Here is a 12,060-nt window from a genome sequence, read left to right as displayed (position 1 = left end):
TGCATGCATAGTGGATAGGCGTTTGAAGCAGTCCATGTGCTAAGGCCTGGTCACTGAATGAGCACTTGGGTACTGACTGAATGATTAGAGTACTGAAAAGACACTGCCTGGGTGAATTTATAAGTGTTTGGGTTTTGGCGCACTGAAAGGATTAGTACATGGTGCTGAATGGATCAGTAGAGTAGTACAAAGGCAGTGTCAGGGTGTTTCCTGGAAGTGTATGGATATTGACTGGGGGATTGAAGGTGTGAAAGACAAGTGTATAGGTGGTTAGAGGACTACATGAATAGTGGATAGGCATTTGAAGCAGTCCATGTGCTAAGGCCTGGCTCACTGTATGAGTACTTGGGTACTGACTGAATGATTTGAGTACTGCAAGGAAAGTGCCTGGATGAATTTATAAGTGTTTGGCTTTTGGTGCAGTGAATGGATTAGTACATGGTGCTGAATTGGTTACTGGAGGAGTGCAAGGGGAGTGACAGGATGTTTGCTGGAGTGTATGGATACTGACTAGGGAATTGAAGGTGTTAAAGACAGTTGTGTATGTGGTTAGAGGACTGCATGCATAGTGGATAGGGGTTTGAAGCGGTCCATGTGCTAAGGCCTGGCTCGCTGCATAAGTACTTGGATACTGACTGAATGATTAGAGTACTGCAAGGAGAGTGCCTGGGTGAATTTATAAGTGTTTGTGTTTTGGCACAGTGAATGGATTAGTACATGGTGCTGAATGGGTCACTAGAGGAGTACAAGGGGAGTGACAGTGACAGGGTGTTTGCTGGAAGTGTATGGATACTGACTGTGGAATTAAAGGTGTGAAAGAGAACTGTGTAGATGGTTAGAGGACTGCATGCATAGTGGATAAGCATTTAAATCAATGCATGTGCTAAGGCCTGCCTCACTCCGTTACTACTTGGATATTAACTGAATGTTTACAGTATTGCATGGACAGTTCCAGGGTAAATACATAAGCAATGAGCGCCTTCTAATTCTAGCAAACTTGAGAACAGGAAAGGTTTTTAAGCAGTTATGTGTATGCAAAGATATGAAGTACCCAAATGCTTCTCTCACAGTGGTTCCCAAATGCACACAGACTCACAGTGTGATTCTAGACAAGCAACACTATCCCTAGGAGTTTACCAAAACTCATTCACCACTGTGGAAGGGTTAAGGGGACTGCACACAATCTACATATTTCAGTACTGCACTTTAGTGTCAAAGCCTGACTCACTTTATCAATACATAAGCAAAGACTGGCTTGTAATGCTACTAAAACTTGAAAACATGACAGGTTTTAAAACAGTTATCTGTCAGCAAATACATGATGTTACCAAATGCTTCTCTCACAATGGTTACCCAAATGCACACAGACTCACAGTGTGATTCTAGACAAGCAACACTATCCCTAGGAGTTTACCAAAACTCATTCACTACTGTGGAAGGGGTAACGGGACTGCACGCAATCTATATATTTCAGTACTGCACTTTAGTGTCAAAGCCTGACTCACTTTATCAATGCATAAGCAAAGACTGGCTTGTAATGCTACTAAAACTTGACAACATGACAGGTTTTAAAACAGTTATCTGTCAGCAAATACATGATGTTACCAAATGCTTCTCTCACAATGGTTACCCAAATGCACACAGACTCACAGTGTGATTCTAGACAAGCAACACTATCCTTAGGAGTTTATCAAAACTCATTCACTACTGTGGATGGGGTAACGGGACTGCACGCAATCTATATATTTCAGTACTGCACTTTAGTGTCAAAGCCTGACTCACTTTATCAATGAATAAGCAAAGACTGGCTTCTAATGCTACTAAAACTTGACAACATGACCGGTTTTAAAACAGTTATCTGTCAGCAAATACACAATGTTACCAAATGCTTCTCTCACAATCATTACCCAAATGCACACAGACTCACAGTGTGATTTTAGACAAGCAACACTATCCTCGGAGTTTACCAAAACTCATTCACTACTCTGGAAGGGGTAAGGGTACTGCACACAATCTACATATTTCAGTACTGTACTTTAGTGTGAAAGCCTGACTCATTTTATCAATACATAAGCAATGACTGGCTTCTAATGCTACTAAAACTTGACAACATGACAGGTTTTAAAACAGTTATCTGTCAGCAAATACATGATGTTACCAAATGCTTCTCTCACAGTGGTTCCCAAATGCACACAGACTCACAGTGTGATTCTATACAATCAACACTATCACTAGGAGTTTACAAAAACTCATTCACTACTGTGGAAGGGGTAAGGGTACTGCACACAATCTACATATTTCAGTACTGCACTTTAGTGTCAAAGCCTGACTCATTTTATCAATACATAAGCAATGACTGGCTTCTAATGCTACTAAAACTTGACAACATGACAGGTTTTAAAACAGTTATCTGTCAGCAAATACATGAAGTTACCAAATGCTTCCCTCACAGTGGTTCCCAAATGCACACAGACTCACAGTGTGATTCTATGCAAGCAACACTATCACTAGGAGTTTACGAAAACTCATTCACCCCTGTGGAAGGGGTAAGGGGACTGCACACAATCTACATATTTAAGTACTGCACTTTAGTGTCAAATCCTGACTCATTTTATCAATGCATAAGCAAAGACTGGCTTCTAATGCTACTAAAACTTGACAACATGACAGGTTTTAAAACAATTATCTGCAAGCAAATACATGATATTACCAAATGCTTCTCTCACAATGCTTACCCAAATACACAAAGACTCACAGTGTGATTGTAGACAGCCAACTATCCCTTGTACAAAATACATTTACTAGTCTACAAGATCTAAGGTGACTGCACACATTACATAACATTTTCTACTACACATTAGTACCAAAGGTTTCTCTCAAAATGATTCCTAAATGCACACAGACTCACTGTGTGATTCTAGACAAACAACACTATCCCTTGCACTATACCAAAACACATTTCTTAATCTACGAGTACTACATTTTAGTGTAGAAACATGACTCATTTTGCAAATTCATAAACAATGACTGGTTTCTAATTGTACCAAAATATAAAAACAGCACAGTTATCTGTCTGCAAACACATGAAAAACACACACAAATACTTATCACATAATGGTTTCTACATGCACATACACTGTCAATAAGATTGTAGACAAAAAAAGTACTCCCTGCACTGTAGCAGGAGAAACACATTAGTTTTATTAAAATAAAAATAGTCTACATACATCCCCTCACAATTAAATAACTCACCTTTCAAGTTTGTAGATTAAGAAGTATATCAGTCACACACCAGATTTTCTGATACAGAATCTCTGCACTGTACACCTGTCAGCAAAACCAACTAATGGCAAAGTTTCCCTCTCATTTTCCACACATATACATGTAAACATCAAATCACATTCCTTCCCACATAAATTCAAAAGCTAACACACATTTCTATTAGTTAAACATTTCAACCCTTTACAAATGACATACATTTGAATCCTACCCCCAATCTGCCTTCTGCCTGTTACCATAGAAACAGGTCATGGAACACTAAACTGAGCACACGTCACAAGTTCAGCACACAATGTTGCTAATCAAAACAGCAAGTGTGCTTGACTTTTCAACATATCAGCTAATCATATATAATGTTCCTTTCAATCAGTTTTTGTTAACCAATAAGAATCATGCGTTTAAAAAAAAGAAACATGCACCCTAGTTTTCAGTGTAGAAGGTTGTCAAACAGCCAATGATTTCTTGTCTTTTTTCAAAACTGCATCTTAGCCACCATTTTAGAAAAATCTTACTTTTTAAACTGCCATTTCATTTACAGAGACCATCTGAGTGCATCCAGACCTCCCTTCAAGATGCTTAGAGTGTGGACTGTGGGACACAGCTATATTTTCTGGAGCCAAAGGTATGCAGAAAACAAAGGCATTCACAAAGACCTAGGTTTGCCAAATGTAGACATTAAATGGATTGGACAGAGAGGGTTAAAGTGGCACCAATTGATGCCATTGGTAAAATCCTTTAAGCATATCCAACACCCTGACCTCATAATAGTGCACTGTGGTGGCAATGACCTAGGCACTTTGACTGGGGTAGGTCTGGAAATGCTAATGAAGGACACCTTTGCAGAATTGATTTCACTTTTTCCCCAAACTGCCTTGGTGTATTCTAACATATGCCAAAGGCAGAAATGGAACTAGTCCAATCATTTTTGTCCACAGATTGAGAAAGCTAGGAAACATGTGAATAAATCTGTTTCTGCTTTTCTCCGAGACTATAGAATGGGGTCCATTTAAAATAACAATCTGCGCTTTCATATGCAAGAGATATATAGGAGAGATGGAGTACACTTTACTGATGAAGGAAACAGAGTCTTCCTCAACAACTTTAGACTCTGTATAGGTACTTACTTATAAGTACCAAAAACTCTCAATGAACACAACAGCTCTTTTTAGAGCCACTCAAGAACGAAACACTTAAGCTTGATGTTCATCTCCCAAAAATTTGAGGTTTTTTTCCTTGGATCCGCGCACCCAACGCGTTAGGAACCGCGCACCCAATGCAAGAGAAACCGTGCACCCAACGCGTTAGGATGCGCAACTCCTAATTTTCTCAGCCCCTGCTTGACGAATCACCACGAAACTTTCAGGATAGGAGCGGACCGGAGCTGGCCAAACGTTTGGAAAATTTCGCTAAGATTCATCAACCGACGCCAGACTTATTGGGAATAGAATGTTGCGGATTTCCTATGGAAAATAGGTCCTAACTATAACTACCTACTGGCAACCGCCAGTAGGTTATATATATATTATATTTATTTTGGAGGTGGATATGTGGCAGTAGTTGGCACTGCATTCTGACACGCCTCTCATTCTGGGGCACCACATGTAGCTAGCAAATTTTGGAGTGAGTGCAGGAGGTTGCACAACATTGCACCCCCCCGGCCATGATTTGTTGAGGCAATGGGGAATGAGAGCAGTGGATTTACTCCTGAATGGGATGCTTCACCAGTGAAAGAGAAAACCACTGACCCTGCCGAAAGCAAGGAGAGGACAGTCCGGTAGCTGACGATGGTCAGGGCATCATCGTGTGCACGAGCAGGTTACTGAGCCATGCTTGCAAATTGGACTGTTTTTGGCTCCTTTGGCAGGACTGTAAGCGCATTTGGCCGTGTACTGGGGGCATTGAGTATGGTGAGAGAGGACAGTACTCACTGTTGAGAGACTTCTCAGTCCTCTTTCTGTGATACACTACAGTGACCCAATGGTGTTCCATCTATCAATATTTAACCCCTTCGGTGCATCGGACGGCCAGGGGCTGTCCGACACACCAGTGCTCATGTGCGTAGGACAGCCCCCGGCCGTCCTCGCACATGGCACAGGGAATCCCTCTGAAGCGGGCACCAGAGGGAGTCCCTTTACCCCCCAGCAGCCTCGGGAGCTGGCAGAGCTTCCGCAGCTCCCGAGGCTGCCTGCATGGTTTCCCTGAAATGGCGATCATCGCGCACGTCGCGCTGACGTCCTTTCAGTAAAACTGAAACTGAAATGAGCCAAGAGGCTCATTTCAGTTTTGCTTTCTATGTGCTCAGGGGGATATCTCAGCCCCCTGAGCACGTACAAAAGTCAGGAGAGGTATCGTTGGAAAGGGGATAATCTCCCCTTTCCAATGGTACCCCTCCCTAGTGGATCCCTGCTTGGGGATTGCCTCAGGAGAGCGATCCCCAAGCTGGGATCCACCCACTAGGCACCAGGGAGTGGGAGCGGCCCCTTGGGCAAGGACCTTTGCTCCCCCCATTTTTATTTGGCCAAATTCAGTCTTGTTGCCCCCCCCCCGGGGGTGCAGATAGCCCACTAGATACCAGGGATTTATTATGTGAAATAGGGGTGGAGGCTGCCCAATATGGGCATGTCAATGCCCCCACCATCCGCAGCAAAATGACAGTCTTTCTGCCCCCGGCAGTAGTCCCCAATCTGCCCCCCGGGTGGGGCAGAAAGCCCACTAGATACCGGGGATTTTGTTTTGTTGATTATAATTAGGGGTGGGGGCTGCCTATTATGGGCATGCCAATGCCCCAAACTACGCCGCAAAAGTACACTTTTTATGCCCCCCGGGGGGAAGATGGGGGCAGTAGCCCCCAATCTACTCCTCCGGAGGGGCAGAAAGCCCACTAGGAACCAGGGATTTTGTTTTAAATGCAAATTAGGGGTGGGGCTGCCCAATGTGGACATGCCAATCCCCCTACCCCCCGCAAAATTACAGTCTTTCTGCCCCCCTTGGGGGGCAGTAGCCCCAAATCTCCCCCCTGGGGAGGGCAAAAAGCCCACTAGACACCAGGGTTTTCTCCCCAATGAATTTAGAGGTGGGGGTTGCACAAGATGGGCATGCCAATGCCCCCACCCCTCCCCCCTACAAAATTGCAGTCTTTCTGCCTCCTCGGGGACATATAGGGCAGTAGCCCCCAATCTGCCCCCCAGGGGGACAGAATGCACCCTAGATGCCAGGAATTATTTTTTTCTATGGCCCCGGGTTGGGGGCTGCCCAGAATGGGCATGCAAAGGCCCCCACCCTACCCCCCAAAGAAAACAGCTAAATTTGAGGTTTGCAGGGAATTCTGTGTAGGGAAACATTGGGGGATCCACGCAAGCAATACCTCATTGGACTCCCCAGGGTGTCTAGTTTTCATAAATGTGTGGGTTGGATAGGTTTCTCTAGATGGCGGCGAGTCCAGGGCCAAAAAACCAGGTGCCCCCCCAAAACCAGGTAGTTTTGTAATAGGTAATTTTGAAGTCTCCACAGTACGATTTGGGCCATTTCCTGTTGCAGCCACTATGCCTACCCACACAAGTGAGGTACCATTTTAATTGGGAGACCTGGGGTAATGCTGGGATGGTAGGAAATGTGTGTCTTCCCAGTGATCCTACAACTTTCCCACACAGAAATGTGTAAAAATTAGATTTTTTCAGCAATATTTGAGGTTTACAGGGGATTCTGGGTAGGGAAATGTTGGGGGATCCATGCAAGCCATACCTTTCTGTACTCCCCCAGGTGTCTCGTTTTCAGAAATGTGTGGGTTTTGTAGGTTTCCCTAGATGGCCACTGAGCCCGGGGCCAAAAAACTCATGGGACCCCCCTTGGAAAACCAAGTTGTTTTGTGATAGGTACTTTTGATGTTGCCTTAATAGGTTTTGGGCCCTTGCCTGCCGTGGGTACTTGACCCACCCACGCGAGTGAGGTACCATTTTTATCGGAGGACCTGGGAGAATGCTAAGTAGAAGGAAATTTGTGGATCCATGCAGATTCCAGAACTTCTCCACACAGAAATTTGAGAAAAAAGTGAATTTTTTCAGCACAATTTGAGGTTAGCAGGGGAATCTGGGTTGGAAAACATTGGGGGGTCCATGCAAGCCATACATCGCTGGACTCTCTAGGGAGTCTCGTTTTCAGAAATGTGTGGGTTTGGTAGTTTCCCAAGATGGCCGCCGAGCCCGGGGCACAAAACCCAGGGGACCCACTTGCAAAACCAGGTTGTTTTGTGACAGGTAATTTTGATGTCTCCTCAAGAGGTTTTGGGCCCTTGCCTGTCACGGGTAATTGACCTACCCATGTAAGTGAGGTACCATTTTTATTGGAGGACCTGGGAGAACGCTGGGTGGTAGGAAATTTGTGATCCACGCAGATTCCAGAACTTTCCCACACAGAAATTTGAGAAAAAGGTGATTTTTTTCAGCTAAATTTGAGGTTTGCAGGGGATTCTGGGTAGGAAAACGTTGGGGGACTTACGCAAGCCATTCCTCGCCCGTCTCCTCTGGGTGTCTAGTCTTCAGAAATGTGTGGGGTTTGGTAGGTTTCCCAAGATGGCCGCCGAGGCTAGGGGCCAAAAACCCAGGTGACCCCCTTGCCAAAAAACAGGTTGTTTTGTGATAGGTCATTTTGATGTCTCCTCAATATGTTTTGGGCCCTTGCCTGTCGCAGGTACTTGACCCACCCATGCGAGTGAGGTACACAATAAAAAACCATTGCAAGACCCGGCTCAGTTATTGGCTCTGTGTTCCTTGGGTTCTTGGTGAACCTACAAGTCATATATATTCCCACAAACAGAAGGGTCCAGCAGATGTAACAGTATATTGCTTTCAAATATCTGTCATACTTAGTAGAAGTTACAGGTGAAAATGTTGGCTGTTTTTTTTTAACTCATTTTCAATTTTTTCTATTTTCAACTGTTAGTTTCTATACGAAAACCTTAAAGGATCTAAACAAATGACCCCTTACTGAATTCAAATATTGTTTACTTTTCAGACATGTATAGCTTTCCGGGATCCATTATTGCTTTCATACCCATTTTTGCCATTAACGGAAAGGAGGTTGAAAACACAAAAAATAGCAAAAATAGGCTATGTCCCAGACAAATGCTAATATTGTGTAAATATTTTTGGTTTTCTGACAAAAGTCTGCTTTTCCCTCAAAGCTGGGAAGATGGTTATTTTAGCACCACAACCCCTTTGTTGATACCATTTGCAGGGGAAAAAACAGACCCTTTCATCTGTAGCCCTTTGCCCCAATTTTTCCCCCTAAAAAAAATGTTGCTCTATTTTGGCTAATTTCTGGGTTCCCTCCAGGGGAACCCACACTCCCAGGGAACCTTTAGAATCTCTGTGATGTTGGAAGAAAAGGATGCAAATTTGGCGTGGATACCTTATGTGGCCAAATGTTACAGGGGCCTAATCACAAACTACCCCAAATAGCCAAAAATATGCTTAGCTCTGCGGGGGAAAGGCCTAGCAGCGAAGGGGTTCATAAACCCAGCGAAAACCCAGATACAAACTGTTGAACACAAAGCTGGCATTGAGGAAGGCATTCGCTGAAATGCATCTGCCAGGTATTACAACTGTGAGCACGAGCTAATCTGATGTGGAATAAACAATTTACTGTGAAGCTACTCAAGCTGTGTCAGTCCCGTCTGTGACCTGTGGAGCAGGATTGGATGTGATCAAGACCGCGTTTGAGCAGTCGAAACGTGTCATGCTAGGCACTGGCCTCAAGTAGACTGGTTGCTATGATGTTTGGATTCTGAGTTAAAGCCCTGCATTTTTCAAATTACACCTGGAGCGGGTTATGCCAAATTTTGTATACCCACCCCATTTTGCATGTCGTTTTATTAATTAGATTAATTAATTAATTATAATCGTACTAATGGTTTGGAGTGATGTGTAAATAATTAATCAACCTTATTAATGACCGAAATACACGTGGGATTTGCATCTGCATGGCCTAATTAATGACGTGAACTAAATTTCGTACGCATACTAATGATAGATAATTAGAACATTGCATGATATATGTCGCTTTGGTGATGTAATTGTGATTCGTGCTTTATTTAGTAAGTATAGACCGCATTGAGTGTTGCTTTTGGCTAGATAAATACACACACATATGGGTATTAGCGAGGGAATAACATTTAAATAGTCATTTCTATGTATTAATTATGTTTTTGTGTTTCTTTGCTTAAGTTGACCATTCTGGCCTATCGAATGATGGCTGCTTTTGGTGCCTAACCCGACTGCCAATGCTGAACCAGGCTTGGGTGAAGTGCGCCTGCGCTAAAAGATGAGCAACAATGGCCCTGTCCTGACCCCAGGCAAGCTGTACTTATCAAGGCCACTGGGAAAGGTGCCAGCGCTACAGACAAAAGGCTTTATTAAAGAACCGTAACCAGCAAGTATGCTGACAACATGGACTAAACCCTATGGGAACGGAGAGGTTGACCCCTGATCAGCCAATCAGAACAGTTTAAAACTCAATTTTGTTACATTTTGCTATTGAAATTATTATAAAACCCATAGAATTGAGAGGTCGGGGAGTCGCTCCTTCGATTTCCTGATGATATGCTGACGTAGATGACGGTGACACTGCAGGACAGCTGTTAGCCTGAATCTTTGATGGACTGAATTAATGCTCAAACTCCTGATGAACTGAATCTGCTAAAATTGATGGGCATAGATTTGCGAGACTGCAAATTTGACATAGAGGACGACTTTAGCCAGAATAGGTAAATATGAATGGCAACTTGATCAAATGAATGATTTAATCTGCAATATTAATATGACATTGGATTTGAACATCTACAGAAATGAGTTGGGTTGTTTATTCATTTAAATGTGTTAATGAAAAGGTTAATTAGAGTATTAGAAATTCACTTAAATCTACAACTAACAGATCCGTCCCGGTTTTGAGAGGAATACCAAATGTGGAATCTAGGGCCTAATGAGTATAAGAAGGGTTTGTAGGTTTGTTGGTAAAGTGGTATCTTCCTCCCTCATTATTCAGCGCTTGGAAGGATAATCGCCTCTCGCACGGACTGATGGTGAGTGTATGTTGGTGTTATGGGGCCCACCAGTGAATGTATGGATAGTGTGCGTGTGTGAGATCTTTTAGTCCGTGGCAGTAGGGAGGGATTTTGCACTCCCTGCTGCATCAGTCCGTACCTGTTTGGTCTCGTCATTCGATGTGGTGAGCCAGGATTGTGTTGTTTCATATATATATATATATATGTGCATGCTTTTGTGATGAGGGAGAGAAGGAGTGTCTTGGGAAAGTGGGTACTGTAGAAAAGTGGCAAAGGTGCACCCTGCATACGCCACCTGGACCGAGAATAATGATGCTGTGCGAAAAGAATATATGTCGTTACTACGCATTCCGTTGCAACGCATGCCTTTACCACGCATGCGTTACAACAAAATGTTTTTTCTTCGCATTGCCCTTACCTCGATCTTGTCTTTACCCCGCTTTTTCTTTTTTGGGGGGGAAACCCCCCCAAGCCCCCTTTCTTCTTTTTTTTTCCCTTTTTCTTAGGTCTTCGCCGACACTAACGAAGGACTGGCGCTTTTTTTTCCGACCAGGAAGACGTTTTTCCGTGATGGCGTTGCTTGCGTGCTAAAGACGTCGTTGAAGCAATACGCGTTGTAAAGACGTTTACGAGGTAAGTGTACCGTTGTAAACGTATCGCGTAGAAAATGCTTCGTGGTAAAGGCTGTTTCCCGTGCGAAAGAGTCAAACAGAGCAAGTATTAGAGCTGCTGTACTTCTGCTGCATTCTCGCTTCCCTGATCCCCAATTGGAGGGCGCAGATACCCAATGCAAAAAGGTGCGAGCAAATGCAGCATTAAGGACCTAGAAGTCAACATGGCAAGTACTCCGTTTGAAAGAGATTATACTAGTACATATGGAAATTAAATTTGAGAATTCACTCTTTAAACAAACAAAACTGCGTTGCAAACAATGGTAACTTTTAACAGGACAAAATAATCGTTCTATCTTTAGTTAGCTTGTCTGAATTCAAACCCCATTTTTCTTTGATTAGCCTCAAGAATGCAATGGCGACTTCATAGATTTATTTTAGGTAGAACAAACAGCACGAGACTGATCACAAACAGAACCAAATCGTCTCCCTTACCTCACAGGGTATGTAGAAAGTATTTGCATTTCTTAAAATATTGGTTTTAAAATACTGGGGGACATCAAAATATATTTAGTAGGCACATTGCAGTCTATCTGATATATGCAGTTCTAAAACATTATTTAAAATAATTAATTCCTTAGTAACAGAAAACGAAGGGAAGTTTGTCAGAAAAATGCAACGCTTACAGACAACAGGAAACCTTCTACCGGCCAAGAGAACACATCTTGTCAGTGGTAGTTCTTCAGCTCCTGCTGAACACTAAACGATCAAAGTGCTTTAACACAGCAGAATTCTCCTCATCAGCACCAGAGTTGTAAGCACATCCTGCAGCACCCGGGGATCACGCGTAAGTGTGAAAACATTTACTTTACTGTGTCAAGTATCATCATAGGCCACATCAAACAGACTCGGTTGGGTGATAGAAGCCAGCTGGAGAGCCTCTGGCAACTGTGCAGCTGTCGCAGCCAGCCATGTCTACAGCTGGAAAGGCACAAGGGACAACAAGGGAACAACTGCTTTCTATTGAGTAACATTTATATAGCGCCTACTGTCCCAGTGTGGGGTACTAACGCACCTGCGTACATGGGTAGCAGGCTACATCCTGTAGTAGGG

The 12,060-nt window shown here is 43.4% G+C and overlaps 1 protein-coding gene across 2 annotated transcripts in view; it reads right to left on the bottom strand.

Annotated features, from left to right (window-relative positions):
- LOC146805085 (pyruvate dehydrogenase E1 component subunit alpha, mitochondrial-like) overlaps nucleotides 1-12,060 on the bottom strand; it is a 456,912-nt gene that overhangs the window by 385,132 nt on the left and 59,720 nt on the right. Inside the window, exon 1 of one of the 2 annotated variants that reach the window (XM_085622222.1) lies at nucleotides 11,634-11,698. The exons of the other annotated variant lie outside the window; for it this stretch is intronic. The gene's annotated coding sequence lies outside the window, so the exon portion shown is untranslated. Of the gene's footprint in view, nucleotides 1-11,633; nucleotides 11,699-12,060 lie in introns of those variants that run through there. 2 annotated transcript variants of the gene reach the window in all.

This window comes from Triturus cristatus, chromosome 8, assembly GCF_964204655.1.
Source record: "Triturus cristatus chromosome 8, aTriCri1.1, whole genome shotgun sequence".
Lineage (NCBI taxonomy): Eukaryota > Metazoa > Chordata > Amphibia > Caudata > Salamandridae > Triturus > Triturus cristatus.
Note: the sequence above shows the minus strand (reverse complement) of the source record. Positions and strands in the feature narration are given on the sequence as shown.